General features: G+C 41.0%; 1 protein-coding gene across 1 annotated transcript in view; it reads right to left on the bottom strand.

Moving 5' to 3' along the window:
- SGSM1 (small G protein signaling modulator 1) overlaps positions 1-18,164 on the bottom strand; it is a 171,203-nt gene that overhangs the window by 148,082 nt on the left and 4,957 nt on the right. The window lies entirely within an intron of this gene.

Below are 18,164 nucleotides of genomic sequence, written 5' to 3'. Positions count from 1 at the left end.
ACCTCATTTGATCGTGAGTCCACAAGACGACTTAAAGTGTAATAATGAAGTGACTGTACAATATCTTATAAGAATGAGTAGACAGCTGAAACAACAACAACAAAAACTAAAAATGCTGTCACCTGGTATGCCAGAGACGAACTGTCATGATGTTGAACCTGGAGACTATGTTATGATCCGCAATTTCTTACGTTCAGGTTGTTTAACAGACCGTTGGGAAGGCCCGTACCAAGTGCTGCTGACCAGTACTACATCACTGAAGGTTGCAGAGAGAGACACTTGGGTCCATTCCACCCACTGCAGGAGAGTCCATAATCCGGAGAAAGTGCAAGACAAGACTCAGACCGACGACATAGAGCTGTCACTCGTAAGCCTGTTCCGGGAGACCTAAAGCCTGCAGTTGAGACACCTGAACCAGAGACGTTGCCTCAGAACTACCTTTCCAGCGATGGAGTGGCGGTTTTTGTTTTTCTTTTGTTCCAGGATTTTCCTTGTTTTTACTTTTTCTAGGACATTCTATTTTTGTGAAGGAGGATGGAGGACGGAGGAGAGTTCTGGGAGTGATACGGATGAAATGGAGGCCGAAGAAAAGTTAATAGGATATCCTGAGCAGCCCATTATCAAACTTGTTCCAGGGGTTATGAAAAGGTCTGCTAGCTCAGGAACTCGGAGGCAGTGTGAGGGGCTATTGTCTGATGAGTATTGTATCTGCAAGTTCTGCAACTCCCTAGTTGAAGATAGATGCATCCAACGATGCCAGTCCCCCAGTACTCTGAATATAGGCGGGCATCCTTTGGAGGATTATCACTCCCTGGTGGGTAAGGTGCTAAACCAAACCGAGTGTTGGGTGTGCTCTCACGTGCCTCAAGGGCAGCATAACATAGGACTAGTGCCATTCCCTCTAAACATATCCGAAGTACTCGAATTAAGGGGTGGGAGGCCCATAGAAGGGAGGTACAATAACACTAGGTCCCCTAGTCTGACGCTTCGACAATACTCCATAGGCAGATCTTTGCTGTGCCTAAACATATCTCACGCAAAGCGCCTGGAGAATTGGGAGGCTGACCTATCAGATCAGACAATGGCTCGCCCCACTCATTTTAGAGAGAGACTCACAAGGTCACTACTAGGCAGGAATATTGATGGAAGTCACAAGTTAGGGCGTATAACCAAACATAAGAAGGTATCCATTGGAAAAGTCTCTACCGATAAATGTGAAAATGTCATTAATGCCGACACATGTCTAGAGCAGATGGAGACACTAGGCATGGGTAGTTTTATCAAAACTCTGTGTGACATAATTCATGAGCATACCATCCCTTATGTTCTCCCTGAGGATGTGTACTTTGTTTGTGGAAGAAAAGCTTATTCCTGGGTGACTCCGAGTTCCAAAGGCTTGTGTTTCTTAGCTAAACTGGTTCCTGAAATCATGACTATTACTCATGAAGAAATGGTTGATATTCACAAGACTACATCACCACCATACATACACACACAGTATGAACACCGTGGCAAAAGAAACATGATTCCTGGTGAGGAACCCATAGCTACAAAATTGATTAGCGAAACTACTGGTTTCCAAGTTATGGTTGCTCTAGATCTCACCAGGACCGCTCGGGGAACATTAAACTTTAAATATATCCAAGACCTAGCTAAATTAATAGATAATATCACCGAGATGTATGATGACACTTTCAGGTATACTGGAAGGGAGCTACAAGCGTACAAAAAGGAGTTGGTGCAACATAGACTGGTACTAAATTATCTCACCTCTATTACTGGTGGGTACTGTGTGACACTGGCCACCCAGTTCGGTGTCAAATGTTGCACGTACATTACTAATAATACTGATGACCCTAAAGAGGTTATAGACCGGAAGATGGATGAAATTTTGCAGCTGAAATGGGAATTTCGAAAGAGCCATAATTCTTCGTTATATGAGGTCGGGGAAAAGGTGGCGGGTTGGTTCTCATGGTTGAACCCAGCAAAATGGTTCTCCGGTCTGGGGGAATGGGTACAGGAAATGATTGCGAGTGTAGGTAAGCTCCTTCTCCTTATACTGGGTGTCATCTTAGCAATTGGTTTAGTTGTCAAATGTGTTCCTACTGTGTTGAAGTGTGGAAAACGGTCTCATGGGAGTAACACTGAGAAAGAGACTGAAAGGGTGGTACCAGATACTGAGATCATGGTCTGTGAAGAAGTATTGTATAATCCTGAACTTGAAACGGTGATTGGGTGATAGTTTATTACACTATCAAAGGGTGGAACTGTCGAAGTCAGCAAATTGGATAAAGTCATTTCAATTAAAGTCTAGCAAACCTGGTTGTCTTTGTCTGAAAAGATGCGTACGGTACGCTATGACGTACAAGGGCACGCTACGGCGTGAAAGGGCGTACGCATCCACTGCACGTGGCAGCAACAGTAATTGGTCTTTTACCATACATTCGCACAAACACGCATACTTATAAAATAGTACACATTAATGGTAGTTGCAACACATAGTCAGTTATGTCGAAATATAGTAGTATTTATATGTTATATCAGAGTTACATGCATATTAGTGAAATACACGGAACGGGTTAAAGGTATACCCTCATGAGTGGTATCATAATGAACCTTGTTACATATCCTACTGTTTGGTTCACTCTACGAGGGAATCGCAGAGTGCATACGCAAGTTATGAATGATAGGGAATTATGAACTACTTAGGACTAAGGAATCCTGGCGGGAAGAGCAGAGCATACCCCCTGCAGAGATGACCCCCTCCTTTGGATTCCTTAGGATGAACCAGCCAATGATTGACGACCCCTTGGACATTCCTGAGACCCGGACCAATAGATGCAAGCTATACCATCTTCATTGTATTACTGTATTTGATTGTGTATATAAGCAGCAGCTTGTGATCCAGAGTGCAGACATCTTGTCCCCAGACTTCAGGATTGAATGACTGCACTGGATCCAGAGCGCCTGCGATAAGTAACGGCTGTATTTACTATTACTTCGCTTGAGCATATTATTCCACTTATTGCGAATAAATCTTTGTGCTTTGGAAACACAAATCGAGGTTCGACAATCGTTATTGGTTAGCGACAATACGCACATAACAAAGGGAACCTACAATGTTCATGGCTACTCATCGGAAGACATCAACAGTGCTTTACTAGGAGCTCCACCAAGTATTTGAAACATGTCACAGTTGCAGTATTTGAGCACATCCTGGGACAGGCCTGGCCTGTAAAAATTTAATAATTGGGCCCTGGTTTTCCTTACCCCTAGATGGCCAGCTATTCGTATGTCAAGAGCTAGTGCTAGTAACTGGGACCTATACACTTCAGGTACTACTAACTGCTTGCTGCCCTCCTCTACAATTTATTTTTCCATACTATCTGTGGCTGTTGCCCTTCACTAATGGGTTGATCTGCTCAGCTGCCTAAACCTGCTAAAAAATGGTCCATCCGTTGGACTCGTCTAAACTCTGCCCAAGCCACCTCCCCCAAGTACCCATGCATCATAGTGGTGTCTGCCTAAGGCGTACTGGAGATCTGGCTCTGACTTAAGTGGCCACCCATACTTTCACTGTAGGTCACGGCATTGGAAAAGTGATTTGTTCATTCATGGCCTAAATTGTTTACCAAAACAATGTCTGCTAAGAGCCCATTAATAAGCCCCACTTCCGCAAGGCCCTTACTGTGTCCCTAATCCAACCAAATCCCAGTCATAGGCATATTCTTCAAGTCATGCAACTGTAGAAATGTAAATCCGTTGCTTAGGTATTAAACAAGACTTCGGGACCACGTCACGACAAACCAAGGTGATGGATGCCAAGTTGATGAATGCGCACAAGCCTCTCAGCCCTTGGTACTTTTGCCTTGGCCTGAAGATATGTATGCATAGTAGCCAAAGCAACCCCCCAGGCCAAGGAGCAGGAACTGGGCCGCAATTGCTAGGACAGTCCTGCTGAATGTGAACCATGCAGCCGCACTGATAACACTTGCTCGATTGTTGTATCTCTACCGAATGGGATCAGACTGGTCCACTTGGCCGTTGCAGAAGTAACGCCAGGGGTTGATTTTCCCATCTCTGAGAACCATTCTTCCTTTGCCAGAAAGGCGCTTCTCTCTCTGGTTGTCGTGGAGGTAGCTCTCTTCACACAGTAGGTCTCCATCATGGCCAATTAACCACATATTTATTGGAAAGATCCAAGGCTTGCTCAGAGGTGGCGGCTTTCTATTGATCACCCATTCCCTTATTTCCGGAGCTAATTTTAAGAATAATTGCTCCAATATAAATAAGTCCTGCATTTCTTCCATGGAGGAAATCTTCTTCCTCTTTAGCCTTTGGATGCACGCTATCCGTAGCTGGCTCTTAAATTCCTTATGAGAGCTGCCTACCTTATTGCTCAGCGTTTGGAACTTTAAACTATAGGTCTGTGGCATAACGGCATAATGAGCCAATAATACATTTCGTACCTCCTCATATTACATGCTGCTGGCCCATCGGGTTAGACTAGGACCAAAGAAACATGGATAGTCATCCTCCTCAACACCATGGACCACCATCATGTTTTCAAAAACTTGACAATGGGTGTCAATGTCTTTGATGTTTTCATTAAAAATTGGTAAATCCTCATATACCAAATGGGGTCGCCTGTTAGCTAGCTCCATAGGTCCCAGATTCCTCTCAGGCATTTGCACCTGTACATGCAGAACTTCCTCCATTACGCAGCTCTTTTCCTTCCCACATCTTTTTATACTCCTGTTCCAGTCCAGCTATTTTGTTTGTGCCACAGGTGCCTGTGTTTTAGTTGCTTGCAGAGCATGATCCGGATCTCATATCTATACCAACTGCACTCCTTCTGGGCTTGGCAAGAACTAGATGATTCCACTGTAGCCTCCACCAAATGTGAGGACTGTATATACAGTTCACTAGGTGGATGCTAATATTTGCAGAGTTAAGTGAGTAGTCAAAGGGCCTTCCAAGCACGTAGTCGCAGGGGCATGGTTACCTCTCTACCACAAGGTATGGCCAGTGCAATGTCTTTTTGCTCTTTTCAGATACACAATGTCACAAAGCCATAGAGTCTTATGGAATCACGTTCACAGCCTATACCTGGGATGGAAGCAAGTCACCAAGCCACACACACTTCCAAATTCCAATCACAGGTTATATTCCCCTCAATATTCCCACGGTGGTGATAGGTGGACTATGTGTTCTACCCCACTGTGTTTGGGGACAGTTGATTTCCTGTGGAGAGGTTGCCCTTGAGTCTATTCCTTGTTGCTAGTTAAATAATGACATGCACTATACAGACAAACACAGACTAACCATTTAACTCAGACGTCTCTTCCTCTGCTATCTCTAACCTACTAACAACCCACCTGGTGACATTTAAGAATAACCTGTCTGATTCTATTAAAAACGTCACTATTAACATAAATATGCAAGGCAAACAATAATATATGTTAACCAAACGCATTTAAGTTCCACAAACGCATTACATGGCCTCACATTTAACCAATGTGCTGTACTACCTAATTTGACATGGAGGTGCAAAACAGACTTATTTTAAAAAAGGTTGTCCACATTTAGGAAACATCTGTTATTTAGGGACAAGTGCTCCTTTGCTGAGGGCCTCCACTCCCATATGCTAGAAGAGCCAGCATTATACAATTGCACTAAATGAAGGGAGAAAAGAGAGCAGTCAGCAAAATCTTGGTGGGACATTTAAACCCTCGATCAGAATGTAAAAAAAGAATGGCTTCTGATTAAAATGACCATGGCTTCTGTCCAATCAGGAGCTGTGTTCACTACACACCCATGTGCTTGAAGAGCTAGGTCAAGTCGCTTCTGCTGTTTTTTATTGTGCACTTTTATCTTCTGCTGTTAGTGACCAATTGAAAAGAAAAATACAATTGTGCAAATACACTACCGCAGAAGATCGACAAATGCCCTTACTTTATTAAAGAAAAACTGCACCGACAAGCATCTTGGGCTTTTTGGACTGACCTTGTGTAGGACAAGCTCCTTAATAGCTATTTATTTGACATCAATTCTGCGAATTTCTCAAAAACCCCGCATCAAAAACATTCCAGAACATGCGGAATCACAGGAAATGAAATTCAGGAAATGAACTCCATTATTGCGAAAGTTCTTTCACAAACAATTTTCATAAATCATTTATTTGTTTTCATCTCCCTCATAAAAGTACTGTATGGGATTATTCCAACCCTTGCACTTGTAATGTAGTTTGCATGCATTAGTTAATGCTTGAAAACCACATTATATTTAAAAAATATTTATGTAAATGGATCTATGTCACACCTAAGTACAAGTTTAAGTACACAAGCTTTGTAGTCTGCTTAAAATCAAAAACAGAACTTGTATGCTGCAGTTTTCATTCGTTAGATTTACTGAAAAAGTTTTTATTGAAACATGTGGAACTTTTACGTGAACCATCAGCTGCTATAAACCTAATACCGGGCATAACAGGGTGTCTGGTATCAACACATGTGCATACTTTATATATATATATATATATATATATATATATATATATATATATATATATATATATATATATGGTATTGTGTATAAACACTTTATACAGTACACCGATGTATGTCAAAAATGCAGTATTACACTTCATTGAATTTTTATTGCGTAGACCGCGCAAAATAATCATCTAGCATTAGTAGGGCAAAATAAAATAATCATTGCTTGCACAAATGTACCACCATATATTAACAAGCAAAATACAGATTTTTTATGATATACTTTGCATATATAGATGCATCCAAAAGTATGGACACTCCTGGTTAAATTGCATATTTTGGTGAAATTACAAAGTGAACACAATTTAACACAACCTCTGTATGGTACAAACTTAATATTGTATTTCTGCACAATTACTACTTGTTCAAATTAACAGTGAATGTGGCATGTGCAAAGGATGGTGTACCTACTTTCAACAATGATATGCTCCTGTAAGCAGCTGACTATGGACTTGAAAATTAAGGAGGAAGGGCTATAAAAAAGATATCTAAACTATTCCAGCTTGAAATTTTCTGTCAAAAACATATTGTGTGACATTCTGTAATTATTTACTTATACATTTGAAGTTGTGAAGTGTTTGCTTTCCCTATTTTTGCTCCCATTACTTCCAATTTCACCACTTTTATATATACAAAATCACTTAAAAAATAAAATAAAAAAGAAATGTAAGTTATGCTGATACGTTTGTGGAATTAGGTGGCTATATCCAGTAGTGGGACCCACACTGGGAGGTCAGGAAACTATGCAGTAGTTTTTGTCCTAAATTCACTTTGATCCTCCTGAGCCTTAAGATGATAAAGGGCCTCCAAAAGCAACAGGCAAAGAATATACATAACTCCTAGGGTGAGAGGAGCTGGGTATAAGGGCTATAGCACCTGAAATTTTGTGAGTGTAAGGACAGGTTTGCCCTGACAAATGCTAGCCACCAGATGAAAATCCATGCAATTCACTGGAAGTTCTCCCTGTCTTACAATGATGCCAAGTCTCAAGGTCCTACAGTCAGTATCAAACCAGAGAGTTTTACACAGTGAACTCCTTCATTCACCATTTTCTTCGTTTGTTTGACACTAGTCAGCGCATTGACTGACGTCATGTCAGTCTCCTGTGACGATGTCATGACCCACACTTTACTTTCAATAAGCAGAGGTCGAAACAGGTTATGGAACACAAAAAAGGTGAGAGAAGTGACCACCATCCATGTTCCTGAGGACTGGATCCAAAACAGTGGGGCTGAGTACTCTATGGGTCATGACGGGAGTGGACAGCAGCAGGAGGATATATCACAGTCTCATATACATTTTTATACTGGAGAATATAAAAGTATATGGCCATATTGGCTATCTAGGCATGCAAGGCTATGTGGTTATAATATATGCCAGCGGTTATTTAATAAACCTATAGAGCTGAAACAATCTGGTCTTCACCAATAATAGCGCCTATTTCCCATAGAGCCAGATATGCTCACCGGTCTAGTTTGATAGTATAGGTTTATATTTATAAACTGGAGCATACCAAGGATATAGCCTACTGATGACGAGTACCATGAACCTAGAGCGAATATCATATGACAAAGGGTAACTGAATATATAATGCAAAATAGTCAGCTACAATCCAAAATAGAAGCATGAGGCAAACAGTATAGATGGGGTTACAAAACATGGTCAGCGTAGGTGACAGACAAGGACAATCAATAAACAGTCAGAAGTCAGTGCAGGCAGCAGACAAAAATGGTCAAAATGAGCGTAGTCAAAAATTCAACAGACAACAAAACAGATACCAAACAATGAGAGTGTGCTGCTGATAGCCTTATAAAACCACCTGCAACCAATTCTAGTAAGTCAGCCCCCAAAGTGCTGGTCAGTGATGCTAAGCACCTCAGTGTCAGGGAAGTTAAATGTCAAGGGAACCAGTGCAAACAGGACGACATGCAGTGAAATCCCTCAATACACCACTGTTTCTATTACAACCTCTGTTCACAATCCATATATAAGCTACTTGCTTGCATGTGAACCTATATAAAGGAATGTGAAGGGACAGTTGCATTTGATGTACATCTCTTTTACCACACCATGCACAATAAATATTTACATTTTCACCATGTAGTATATCATTTTTACCATAGCATGCATGTAAAATATTTACTTTTGTACTGCAAAGTTTTTTCGTTTTTTTTTTTACAAAGCCATACATTTCAGGTATATATCTCATTGGGTAGGGTACATAATTACAACACTGTAAATGTCAGCAGTGAAATTCACAATGTCGCCATTCTCAATGCTGACATTAAAAGACCAATGCCGGTGGGTCCGGGGTATCCAATCACACTGATGACATTGTCCACCTGTCTACAGGTGGACAATAAGTGTCGGCATTAAGCCTGCAGACATTTTCATGTCTGCAGGTTTTGTGCCGACAATTACAGTAGTGGAATAATGACCATCAACGATTTCATTGTATTAATTTCATCATATTATATTCATTTTTGGTGCTTTAGAATACCAAAGTAAACATTTGGGCAGCACTCTTTGTGTGCCATAATATTTTATAGAATTACTTTTGCCACCTGCAGTGCACGTTATAAATTCTGTTTAATAACTATGCTTCAGGTGCCAGGAAATATATGTGTATGTGTATATATATATATATATATATATATATATATATATATATATATATATAATTTACGTATATGTATCAATCAACGAGAGATGGCATTAATATTATCCCTTCTAAAGTGCAAAAATGTTACACAACTCAATTCCAAGGCAGTAGAATAACAATTTTGGGAAATTTTAGGAAAGTGTATAAGGCTGATGTACCAATATTGAAGCAGCTATTGGGAACTGCCATTTCTGTGCAGCTACCATTGGCATGTTACGGTTGAAATGAGGATAGATAGTGGAAGGTGGAGACATGGAAGATAAACTAGTCATTCTAGAAATTTTAAGACAATAAGCTGCCTCCCCACTGATCTTAATTGAACCTCCTTCCACTTCTCTTCTTGGAGAAGACTTTTGTTCTGCATGGGCACTCTTGTGGTTATCCATCAGCTCACGGTAGCTGTGCAACCAGGTATTTTTCTATGGCATAAATGCTTGTGATCATCAATCATCTATGCTCGCTGCTATAAACAGAGCCAGGACACTTTTTCCCATGTTCACAATACTTTTGGTGGCAACTGTTGCAACCAAGAAGGCCATGGAGGACACCTGCGGAGGAACAGAGATGGTAACAGCAATAACAGTTGAACTAACTGAACTGAGATAGTATTCCAATAGCTTTTTCAGACAACCTAGTTCTCGAAACCACAGTTTAATTTCCCATTGCACAGAAGTTTAACTGTTTTATATCTGTAAGAAGATTATTAAATGGGAAGTAGGGCACAGGGCTGATATAATTAGAGATGGGCGGGTCCGGTTCTCCGAGAACCGAACCCACCCGAACTTTGGGTATCCGAGTACCGAGCTGAGCAGCTCGGTACTCTCCCGCCCATTCCGAATCCAAATCGAGGCCGAACGTCATTGTGGCGTCGTCGGATCTCGGGGCTCGGTTCTCGCGATACTTCAACTTTATAAATACACGCCTCCACAGCAATCCATCGCCATTTGACAGAGGGAGAGAGCAGGGTGTAGTCATAGGCTAATTAGAGCAGGGACAGAGAATACAATATTGTTCTTGCAATTGCTCTAACCAAAATCGCTAGTGCAGAGAGGAGGATAGAGGTTTATTATTTTTTTCTTCATATTTGGCACTCCCCAGCGCTTTTGGGGTGTCCCCCATAATTGTGCATAAATATTTCTGGCTGTCAAAAGTCATATCTGTCAGCAGTATCTACTAAATAATTTTTAGCACTCCTCAGTGCTTTTGGGGTGTCCTCCCTAATTGTGCATTAATATTTCTGGCTGTCAAAAGTCATATCTGTCAGCAGTATCTACTAAATAATTTTTAGCACTCCTCAGTGCTTTTGGGGTGTCCTCCCTAATTGTGCATTAATATTTCTGGCTGTCAAAAGTCATATCTGTCAGCAGTATCTACTAAATAATTTTTAGCACTCCTCAGTGCTTTTGGGGTGTCCTCCCTAATTGTGCATTAATATTTCTGGCTGTCAAAAGTCATATCTGTCAGCAGTATCTACTAAATCATTTTTAGCACTCCTCAGTGCTTTTGGGGTGTCCTCCCTAATTGTGCATTAATATTTCTGGCTGTCAAAAGTCATATCTGTCAGCAGTATCTACTAAATCATTTTTAGCACTCCTCAGTGCTTTTGGGGTGTCCTCCCTAATTGTGCATTAATATTTCTGGCTGTCAAAAGTCATATCTGTCAGCAGTATCTACTAAATAATTTTTAGCACTCCTCAGTGCTTTTGGGGTGTCCTCCCTAATTGTGCATTAATATTTCTGGCTGTCAAAAGTCATATCTGTCAGCAGTATCTACTAAATCATTTTTAGCACTCCTCAGTGCTTTTGGGGTGTCCTCCCTAATTGTGCATTAATATTTCTGGCTGTCAAAAGTCATATCTGTCAGCAGTATCTACTAAATAATTTTTAGCACTCCTCAGTGCTTTTGGGGTGTCCTCCCTAATTGTGCATTAATATTTCTGGCTGTCAAAAGTCATAACTGTCAGCAGTATCTACTAAATAATTTTTAGCACTCCCCAGTGGTTTGCGCTCAGAATGGATTCAAAGCAGTCCACATATGATCTGAATGAGCAACCAGGTTCTGTCACCAGTCCTGATGTTAGTGTTCCCAGTACGTCATCTGGCCAAGGCGATGTCAAACAACAGAGTGTTTTCAAATTAGTGCAAAAAACAAAAACCAAAAATTTTTTTACTGTATTGAAGCGAAAAAGAAGTGTAACTGAGCAAAAGTTAAGTGACGATAAAAAAAAAATTGCAAGCATGCCATTCTACACACGCAGTGGCAAAGAGAGAATGAGGCCTTCACCTTTGGCTATTAGTGGCAGATCCCAAAAAGTTACCCAGCCTACAATTGGTGCACAACTACTGTTACGCGTCAAAGCCGAGCTGCAAGATAACAGTGAGGCATTACAGGAGAATATTTGCTCTGATTCACAAATGACAACAATCCCTGTGGAGAGTCCATCCAACAGTGGGATGTCTAATCGTGAGCATTCTGCTGATATGTGCCTTAATAGCCCGAGTGTAGCCGGTGATACCCAAATTGAGGATGCCACTTTGGAATTAGAAGAGGATGAGGGGGAGATTTGTGTAGGCGACGAGGGCGCTAATGAGGATGTTGATGAGGATGAGGTTGTTTGTTAAAGTCCTGCACCAGTGGCAGCAGTTCTGGCACGTGACAAGAAAAAGGCCATTGTCATGCCTGGGCATAAAACAAAAAAATCCACTTCTTATGTGTGGAATTATTTCTACCCAAATCCAGACAACAATTGTATAGCCATTTGTAGTGTATGTGAAGCCACAGTCAGTCGAGGGAGGGACCTTAACCATCTTGGAACCTCGTCTATGTTACGCCATTTAACGAGAGTTCATGGCAAAGTGTTGGGAAAAGCTGAAAGTTCTTCCCAAAAGAATACAAGCACTCCCTCATCAGCTAAGACCCTCCGCTCACCGACATACCGACGGCTACAAAATACACCCACCACACCATCCTCATCAATATCCTCAGTAGCGCTCGGAGTTAGCCCGGCATCCCACTTAAGGCTGGATGACTCCGGCACTATTATTGATTCCTCTGAAGAAAGCGTTAGTCCTGCTGCTGCTGTTGCTGCTGCTGGGGGTGAATCGTCATCCCAGAGGCAGGTTAATAAAATGAGCAGTCCTACATTTCAGCAATTAACTGTGAAACAATCATTTGCGAGGGGAAGCAAATATGACAGCAGTCACCCAGTCGCCAAGCGAATCACAGACGCCATGGCTGCAATGTTAGTGTTAGATCTGCGTCCAATCTCCACAATAAACGCAGCTGGTTTTTCACAGTTAATTGAGGTTTTGTGTCCGCGTTACAGAATTCCATCTCGACACCATTTCTCCCGTAAAGCTATTCCACAACTATACCAAAAAGTGTGTAAAAATGTAGAGATTGCGCTGAAAAATGCCATTCTGCCCACTGTTCACTTAACCACAGATATGTGGACAAGTGGAAGTGGCCAAACCAAAGACTATATGACTGTGACAGCCCACTGGGTTGGTCATTCACCTTCACCAGCAGGAACAGCAGCAGCATGTACACCACTACGTAACATCTGTCACAGGCAGGCCACTCTTTGTATCACCGGCTTCACTAACAGGCATACGGCTGACAATTTGTTACGCAAACTGAGAGATGTGATTGATGCATGGCTTATACCACTCGGACTCTCCCCAGGGTATGTCATTTCAGATAACGCCAACAATATAGTGCGAGCATTACAGCTGGGTGATTTCCAACATATTCCCTGTTTTGCTCACACCATCAACTTGGTGGTGCAGAGCTTCCTACGAAATAACCGTGAGGTGCAGGAGATGCTTTCGGTGGCCCGTAAAATTTCAGGCCATTTCAGGCATTCAGCCACAGCATGTAGGAGATTACAGCAGCTCCAAGAGCATTTTAACTTGCCCTGCCACCAACTTAAGCAAGAGGTGGTAACTCGGTGGAATTCCACCCTGTACATGCTTCAGAGGATGGAGGAACAGCGCAAAGCCATCCAAGCATATTGCACAAGTCATGACATTGGGAAAGGAGGGGGGATGTATTTCACTCTTGCACAGTGGGGAATCCTTTCAGTGCTGTGCAAGGTGCTGAAACCATTTGAAGTTGTGACATGTGAGGTCAGTGCAGACTCTGCTAGTTTGAGCCAAGTCATTCCTTTAATTAGACTATTGGAAAAGCAGCTTGAGAAAATGAAGGAGGAGCTGAAAGCAAGCAATTCAGCAAAGTATGTTGGCCTTGTCGATCAAGTACTTAATTCGCTTCACAATGATCCTCGAGTTATTAAGATCTTGAACTCGGATCAGTACGTTTTGGCCACTGTGCTTGATCCAAGGTTTAAAACCTACATTGAGTCTTTACTTGTAAATGAGCGAGATGTGAACTTTTGCAAGGAGCTATTGCTCAGCAAGTTGGCCGATGAACTGGGCCTCGGCTTGACGACGTGTCCTCCTTCACTTTCTCAAGCTGTTGCTCGTAAAAAATTAAATTTCCAAAAAAGAAGCAGGGAAGACACAGGGGGCAGACCAGAACAATTTAACATCTGGGCTGGTTTGAAGGATTTTTCAAAAAAATGTGTCACTTTGCCCATAACTCCATCCAATATGAGTATAAACATGCAAAGGATGGTGGAGGATTACTTTCAAGAGGTAGTTGATATGGAAATGTCAGACAGTCCCTTTCCTTACTGGGAAGAAAAGCAGGCCATTTGGAAACCCATGTACAAACTTGCTTTGCAATACCTAAGCTGCCCACCCTCCAGTGTGTACTCTGAACGAGTGTTCAGCACAGCAGGGAACTTAGTCAGTGATCGCCGTAGAAGGTTACTTCCCAAAAATGTGGAGAAAATGATGTTTATAAAAATGAACTACATCTTCCACGAGGAAGGCCTTCACCATCCAAGACATCCAAGCACTGACTGTTCTCTAATGGCGGATTCAAGCGGCGATGAATTGATAGTCTGTGATGATGACGTACACACTGATGAGGGTGAGGATTAAGCTGAAGATGATGCCGATAACATCTTTTTAAAACTTTCTATGTAAGTGTAGGGTGCAATCTACCCCCAAAGAGGAAAGGGACTTGTGGCATTTCCATATCACATACCATCTTGAAAGGCTGCTGTTAGGGCAATTTATCCTTAAGGGTAGGGTGTCATAGACAGAGTGACCCTAAACTGGCTTTGTCCATTTTTCATAATATTGTACAGTCTATAATGGCTGAATTTTTGGGTATTTTATACAAGTGGAGGGGGGCCTAGAGAGACAGAAACCAAACTGGCTTTTTCCATGTCAATTAATATTGTACAGTCTATAATGGCTGAATTTTTTGGTATTTTATACAAGTGGAGGGGGGCCTAGAGAGACAGAAACCAAACTGGCTTTCTCCATGTCAATTAATATTGTACAGTCTATAATGGCTGAATTTTTTGGTATTTTATATAAGTGGAGGGGGGCCTAGAGAGACAGAAACCAAACTGGCTTTTTCCATGTCAATTAATATTGTACAGTCTATAATGGCTGAATTTTTTGGTATTTTATACAAGTGGAGGGGGGCCTAGAGAGACAGAAACCAAACTGGCTTTCTCCATGTCAATTAATATTGTACAGTCTATAATGGCTGAATTTTTTGGTATTTTATATAAGTGGAGGGGGGCCTTGAGAGACAGAAACCAAACTGGCTTTTTCCATTTCTTTAAATATTTAACTATAAGTGTAGGGTGTAATATGCATTCAAAGACGAATGCTGCATTGCCAATATGCATAGATGGAGAGGAAGACAATCTGTTTTGTGTGTAGAATAGGCCTACCAACGAAGAATTAAACTTTTTTTTTGGATGATTTATTACCTCAACAATTAGATTACTTGTCTCTAAAACAGTTGGAGCACTAAATTTAGGCCCAAAAACATGGATTTTCCAAAAAAATAGCAAAACAAAACCAAACAAAACCAAAACCAAAACCAAAACACGCAATGGCGGTTTTGCAAAACCAAAACCAAAACCAAAACACGACGGTAATCCAGATCCAAAACCGAATCCAAAACCAAAACACGGGGGTCAGTGACCATCTCTAGATATAATGTACAGTCATCTCACACTGCCATCCGCATGTCACATATATAAATGCAAACAGCACACATTTGTCAACACTTCTCAAATTTTCATTTAAAGCACTATAAATAAAATCACAGTACATTGCACAAATTAATTTTTGTCCTTAATATTTAGAAACAATTTTTATTGGAAACCTAATATTACAATATTATAGGTTGAACTTGATGGACTGGTGTCTTTTTTCAACCTCATCAACTATGTTACTATGTTACAACTCAAAAAAATGTGGGGAAAGGGAGGAATCAAGTAGGATTAATTTACCAGAGAATGTATTAATACAGATATGGTCTAATCAGAATTTGCAACTGAAAACATGACGAGTGAAGAACACTGGTCTTTTCTCTCCTCCACATATACAATGATGTGGCACATGGTACTATAAACCAATGGCTTCCACGATCTTTTACATTGACCTCACAAGAAGCCATTTATCTATTCTTACTGGTCAAAGACCAGAGGACAGATCAACACATTGAGTTGTCTTCTTTTTGTCAAATGAAATATACTGGACTGGTTACTATCCAAGAATAACTCCATTTGTTAACATCATTGTTAAAAATAGATTCCAATTTCATTGTCTTTAACTTGCAAAAGCCAGCACTGAACTCTGTGAACAAGGTCGCTAGGTTATCCTGATATTTTATTGCTTAATAAAACAGTCCTATGTTAAGGCTTACAGTTCCTCTCAATCCTCCAATCCCTGACACCTCTTTGACACCTCCTCTCCCCTACCACTTAGCTAACCACTTCACCTAAAAAATGAGTTCATACGACATGTCCTCTCCTCCAATCATTCCCTCAAGTCCACTGCCTAGTGGTCATCCTTGGATCCTCCCTCTCCTTCAAACCTCACATTCAGTCCCTTTACAAAACCTGGGGCTTCCATCTCTGGACTATATCCAAGATTTGTCCCTTTGCCACCATGGAAGCTGACAAAATTCTTATTCATTCCCTTATAATCCCCTGCCCTGATTACTGTAACCACATTTTCTCTGCCAACTCCCGTATTGACCCTCTTCAGTCTATCCTCTATGCTGGAATCCTTATTTTTCTCTCATGCTGCTCTGCATCTGCTGTCACTCATTGCCAGTGGCTACAGTGGCTCCCTGTGGCCTACAGAATTCAATTTAAACTCATCACCTGCACCTACAAAGCCCTCAACCAATCAGCCTGACTCTTACTTCGTGTCCCATAAATAACTTTCATTTCCAAGTAACCTTTATGTAATCTTGTAATTAGTAGTTGTCTGGTCTTTGTATAATTATGTTTAGTTTAATAATGTAATATGTAATGTATTATGGATTGTTCCTGCCTTTGCATACTGCTGCTAATTTCATGTACGGTGCTGCAGACTTTTTGTGGCACCTTATAAATCCAAAATAATTCTAACAATTAAAAAAATGTTAAAACAAGTTTAGCAACGGGACAAATGTATAACGTATTCTTTATCAGTAGGACCACAGGTGTCCCGATGGGATCTAATACGGGGCAAAAACCTGAGTGGCTGGGACATCACTGGTCCTGCCCCTGTGTACAGATAAACAGATCCACACTGTGACTTCCAGGCAGACCTTCTTTACAAAAATGCAGTCACTGTCTGCTTGTTTAGTTCTAGAAGCTCCCTTGTAACATGGCAACCTGCTGCAAAGGGTGAAAGGAAGCATAGTCATCATGCTTAGTTCGGTATAAACAATACATTTTCTCGTATTATATAGCTGAGGAATATATAGACTTTGATATATATGATATATATATATATATATATATATATATATATATATATATATATATATATATATATCATATATATATGAAATTTGATATAATGTAATATAATAGCTTTTCTTGCTTTTTAAGCATGTTGTAGATAGTTCATCACATGCATTAAATGGGGAAAGGAAAAGGGGTAATGCACGCTCTCTCTTACACAGTATAGCATGAAGAAAAGAAACACACCTAATTGTTTTAAGATACACTGTTTATGGTGCACCTCTCCTGTAGCGTATTGGTTGCGATTTACCTATTACCAGTATTCCAACATGGAGAACCCTTACAAATTAAATTTGAAATGATGAAAAACCGATTTGAAAATAAACAGACTTACCTTCAACCCGACGCTGGACATCTCCGATGAAAGCACCATGCTGACAGCGAGTGATTCCAATTGAAGAAGTGTCTGTCAATAGAAATTTAAAGCGGAAATGTGGGTATCCCTAAGGTTAAGTGTTTAAACACATAACCCGACATTGCCGCTTTAAGTTCCTATTGACAGACGTCGCAACGACGTCAGCCTGCACTGCCGAACACTTATTCAATCTGAATCACTCGCTGTCAGCATGGTGCTCCCATCGGAGAACTCCAGCGTCGGGATGAAGGTAAGTCTGTTTCTTTTCCAATCGGTTTTTCATAATTCTGGGGTTTTTTTGTAGGGGTTGTCCATGTCGGAATAGTGGTAATTGTAAAAACGATTACCACCGCCTGTAGCTTGGTTTGCTTTCATGTCTCTTTAACAGCTAAAATGGTTTTCCCTCAGTCTTGTCAGAATAAGACTAGGTTTGGAATAGATCAGTAATAACCACTCAACTCATATGTATCATACATCTCCAAGTACATATTTTCTGAGCCTTTTGTTATGTCTTAAGCAAGTTTGTTATACCATTTTCACACTGCCGCCCTGGAAATATCCCAGGGTTATGAACCCGGGATATTACCAGGTGACAGTGCAGGACATCCCAGGTAGACCGTGTTCACAGCTCTGTCCGGGTCTCCCTGGCAACATCACAAGAGGAGCTTTGATTGGCTCCACTTGTGATGTTTTTTGAAAAACAT

This window comes from Mixophyes fleayi, chromosome 1 (assembly GCF_038048845.1).
Source record: "Mixophyes fleayi isolate aMixFle1 chromosome 1, aMixFle1.hap1, whole genome shotgun sequence".
Lineage (NCBI taxonomy): Eukaryota > Metazoa > Chordata > Amphibia > Anura > Limnodynastidae > Mixophyes > Mixophyes fleayi.
This window is presented reverse-complemented; position numbering and strand designations above follow the sequence as displayed.